The sequence below is a fragment of the Chrysochloris asiatica genome, unplaced genomic scaffold (genome assembly GCF_000296735.1).
Source record: "Chrysochloris asiatica unplaced genomic scaffold, ChrAsi1.0 scaffold00035, whole genome shotgun sequence".
Classification (NCBI taxonomy): Eukaryota; Metazoa; Chordata; class Mammalia; order Afrosoricida; family Chrysochloridae; genus Chrysochloris; species Chrysochloris asiatica.
In genome coordinates, this window is record NW_006408553.1 from 12,251,543 (window position 1) to 12,256,655 (window position 5,113).

The window sequence follows — 5,113 nt, forward strand, 5'->3', positions numbered from 1 at the left end:
ATGAAGGTTCTGTGAGCTTTTCTTCCCCGAGCTTAACTCTATTCAGGTCATCATGGTCAACTCTACTTTGAGGAGGCATTTTTTTCCCCAGTTGCATTCTGAGTGCCTTCCCACCTTCCAGTCCTGTATCTAACAGCGTTTCTCTGCTATTCTTAGGTATAATAGCACTTACTAATACCAAATTCTTTAGTAACTAATGTGATTTTCTCACTTTTGTGTTGTTAGGTGCCATTAAGTAAGGTTCGACTCATAGCATCCTATGCACAACAGAAAACAATTAGAAGACATTAATAAAAGAAAGACTAAGTGAGGGACTAGCCCTACGAGATATTAAGACATAACACAAGGTCTTCATAATCACAATGGTATAGTATTGGTGTATGACTAGAGAGACCCACCAGAAGAACAACATGAAAAGTTGAGAAATAAACCAAGAACATATGGAAATTTCTATGATACTGACATCTCAAATCACTAGACAAAGATGGCCTTTTTAATAAATGGTACTTAGTCTACTGGCTAGACATTTAGAAAAGATAAAATTAGGTCCATGGCTCACACCATACATAAGAATAAATTTTAAATGGACCAAGAATCTAAATGTAAAATCTGAAGCCAAACAAAAACTAGAAAAAAAACATAGCTAAATTCCTTTCACTTGGGTGTAGAGAAATTCTTAACCACTCTAGCAGAAAATATTTTCAAGATTTTCATAAATAAAGGATAAGATTCCCTAAATATAAAGAATTCTCAAAAATGAGGGGAAAAGACCAAAACCCTAATAGAAAATTGGGTAAAAGAGAATTCACAAAAGAAAATATATAAAGATATTTTTAATCTCTCTTGGTAAAGTAAGACTCCATACATTCACACATATATAATTCAGAAAGGAAAACTCTTCCTCATATTAGAAATCACTGGTGAATGTAGAGGAAAAAAATTAATAAACTAACTCATTGTCATTGAGTCCATTCCGATTCATGGTGACCCCATGAGTTACAGAGTACAATTGTTCCATATGGATTTTCTTGGCTGTAATCTTTACAGAAGTAAATTGTCAGGCCTTTCTTCTGCAGATTGCTGGGTAGATTTGCACTGCTGGGTGGTTAGAAGTTGAGCACAAACCATTTGCAGCCCCCAGAGACTATGAATGGAGAAGCAACAATGAAATTAGAAAATCACCATTTTGACAGCCATTATAATAACTGGTTCAGGCATGAATAATTCAGGCAAGTCTCTAAGTATCTAATTGTAAGATACCTATTAATAAATTCTAACTTTACCGAGAGAAACCTGGCAGAAAACTCCTTAACCACATGATCACCATCACATTGGGGCTGATCATCAACAGCATATTGCTGACATGTGCTGTCAAGTTAGTTCTAATTCATAGCAACTCTATGACTCATAAGGAGCTTGGTGAGTTTGAACCACCAACTTTGTGGTTACCAGTCCAATGCTTATCCTACAGCACCACAGCAGTGTTCAATCTATAGGATAGGCTTACTGATATGATACACTAAGGAAAAACTCAGTATCATAAGGGTGGTGCTCCTGCCAAAAGTTCCTAACTTGGATTTAATCATGAGTAAACATCAGACAAGTACAAAATGCAGGACATTCTACAAAATAACTACCATGCACTCCAAAACTATCAATGTCATGAAATGCAAGGAAAGAATAAGGACTTCTTAGAATAAAGTAGTCTAAAAGGATAAGACTACTGAATACAACATCTAAGCTTAGATTTTCTTTCACTATAAAGGACATTACTGGCATACTTTACAAAATAAATTTTAAAAATCTCAATAAGGTCATTACAATTAGGAAATTAACATTGTGACAATACTATTATCTAATTTTTATAAACACTGGGCCACTAACTGCATGGTTAGTGGTTTAACTGCTCCTCAAAACACTATACAGGGTCACTATGAATTGGGACTGACACAATGGCATTTAACAACAACAACATTGTGGTTATATAAAATAATTTCTTACCTGGGAAGCATACACTTAAGTATTTAAGAATAAAAAGTCATTATGCTTTTAACATACTCTTGAAACATCAGGAAAAAATGTTGTTATTAAGTACCATTGAACTGATTCCAGCTCAAAGCAACCCTGCGTAGGGTTTCCAAGAAGCAGCTGGTGGGTTTGAACTACTGACCTTTCAGTTAGAAGTTAGTTCAGTGTTTATCCTACAGTACCACACTAGGACTCCCAGAAAAAAAAGATAAAACAAATGTAGTAAAATGTCAACATTTAGAGACTATATGTTAAGGATATTTAAACATTTTTTGCAATATGCATGCAACTTTTACTGCAAATATGAAATTGTGAATAAAAAAAAACTTAAAAATAATTATATACTAAACAACACAGGCTAGATCTCAACTTTCTCTACTATGGAGAAATTCATACCAACTAATTTTCTTTATACTGTTTTTTGTTCAAGTCTGATTTTTATATTGCCTTCTTCTCACTGGGGGGGGGGGGCGCGCTTTTTACTATTACTATTACATAGTACTCAAAAATAAAAGGGTTCTGGTTTAACTATAAGGAGTAGCATAGTGGATTACAAGCTGGGCTGCTAAGTACAAGGTCAGCAGCTTAAATGTACCAGTCGCTCTGCAAGAGAAAGATGAGGTTTTCTGTTCCTGTAAAGATTTGCAGCCTCAGAAACCCTACACAGGGTCAGAACCAACTCAGTGGCACACACCACACTACCAACCAGTTTCAACGATAATAGAAGTCCCTTATGACAGGACTGGAACTCAGTTGGTCACTGAATCTACACCAACTTCACCAACTTGATGGTTCTTTTCAATAACTTCTTTTTACTATACATCCTCAAAGCATTCAAGTTAGTTCTCTAACAAATAAATCATATTTCCTGAACTTACAAAGCATCTCTTCAAATTACATGAGTATAGTAAGAAGTGCATCTGACATAGTTTTAGAAACAAACTGACTCTTTGTAAACAGAAAGTGCTACTAGTGAAACAGAAATCCATAGAACAATCAGAGAACCGACTACAAGGTGCCAGTGTGCTTTGGTCAATGCCTTAGTTATCCAGTGCTCCTATAACAGAACTAGCACAGGTGGTGACTTTAAAAAATAGAAATTTATTTTCTCACATTTTAGGAGGTAGAAGTTCAAATTCAAGGTGCTAGCTCTAGGGTAAATCTTCCTTTCTCTGTTAGCTCCAGGGAAAGATCCTAGTCTCTTCAGCTTGTTTCCCCGTTCCTTGGATATCTTCATGAGGCTTGGTATCAATATTCCCTTATGTATCTGCTCCTATGGCTTACTCTCTTTTATATCTTACAAGAGATTGACTCAGATACACCCTACATGAATTCTGCCCTCATTAATTTTTTCTTGCCCTTTCCAAATAGAATTATAACCACAGGGATGTTGTTACTGTTGTTAGGTGCTGTTGAGTCAGTTCTGATTCATAGTGATCCTATATACAATGGAATGCAACACTTCCTAGTCCTGAGCCACCCTCACAATTGTTGTCATGTGTAAGCCCATTGTTGCAGCCACTGTGTCAAACAATACATACTGTTGAGCATCTTCTTCTGTTTCACAGATCCTCTACTTTACCATGCACGTTTCACAGATCTTCTGCTTTACCATGTCCTTTGCAAGGGACTGGTCCCTCCTGACAATATATCCAAGTATGAGACATGAAATCTTGCCATCCTCATTTCTAAGAGGCATTCTAACTATACTTTTTCCAAGATAGATACTTTTAATATTCTTTGCCAACACCATAATCCATATGTATCTATTCCTCAGTCTTCCTTATTCATTGTCCTGCTTTCACATACATATGAGGCAATTGAAAATATCATGGTTGGGGCAGGCACACCTTAGTCCTCAAACTGGCACTTGTGCTAACACTTTAAAGAGGTCTTTTGCACCAGACTTGCCCAATACTATACACTGCTTGATTTTTTTGACTGTTGTGTCCATGATCATTGATTGTGGCTCCAAGTTAACATGAAACTTCAATCATTTCTCCGTTTATTATGATGATTATTGGTCCAGTTCTGAAAACTTTTGTATTTTTTTTTAAACTGAGGTGCAATCCATTCTAAAGACTTTAGTCATTGATCTTCATCAGTAAATGCTTTAAGTCCTCTTAGTTTTCAGCAAGAAAGGTTGTATCATCTGCATTTCGAAGGACACTAATGAATCTTCCTCCAATCCTGATGCCATGTTCTTCTTCATATAATCCAGATTTTTCAATTATTTGTCAGCATACAGACTGAATAAGTATAGTGAAAGTATTCAACACTGATGCACACCTTTCTGGTTTTTAAACCATTCAGGATACCCTTGTTCTGTTGGAACAACTGCCTCTTAGTCTATGTACAGGTTCTTCATGACCACAATGCTCTGGAATACCCATTCTTCACAATATTATCCACAGTTTCCTAACATCCATACAGTTGAATGCCTTTGCATAGACATAAAACACAAGTAAACAATTGTTCAGGTATTCTCTACTTTCAGCCAAGATTCATCTGACATCCACAATGAAATCTCCCATTCTACAAGCTGTTCTGAATCTAGCTTGATTTTCTAGAAGCTCTCTACAACTATTTTTTAATTATCTTCAGCAAAATTTTACTTGCCTGTAATATTAATGATAATTTCCACATTTTATATAGTCACCTTTCTTTGGAATGGAAACAAATGCAAATCTCACCCAGTCGATTTCCCAGGTTAACTGTCTTCCAAGTTTCTTGACATAGATGAGGGGGGACCTCCAGTGCTGCATCAGTTTGTTAAAATATTTCAATTGGTATTTGGCCAATTCTTGGAGACTTGTTTTTCACTGATGCCTTTATTGCATATTCTCTTAATACCATCAATTCTTGATCATATGCTACCTCTTGAATTCTATTTGGTATAGTGACTCTGTATATTCCTTCCATATGCTTTTGATGCTTCCTGCGCCATTCAATATTTTCAACATTGTTGTTGTTAAGTGTTGTCAAGTTGGATCTGACTCATAGCAACCCTTAATAGGGTTTCCAAAGAGTAGCTGGTGAGTTTGAACTGCTGACCTTGTGGTTCAAAATGACCTAGTGGTCCAGT

General features: G+C 36.0%; 1 protein-coding gene across 1 annotated transcript in view; it reads right to left on the bottom strand.

Annotated features, from left to right (window-relative positions):
- The window catches only part of ADAM9 (ADAM metallopeptidase domain 9), a 239,070-nt gene that overhangs the window by 148,531 nt on the left and 85,426 nt on the right, over positions 1–5,113 (bottom strand). The gene's annotated exons all lie outside the window — the stretch shown is intronic.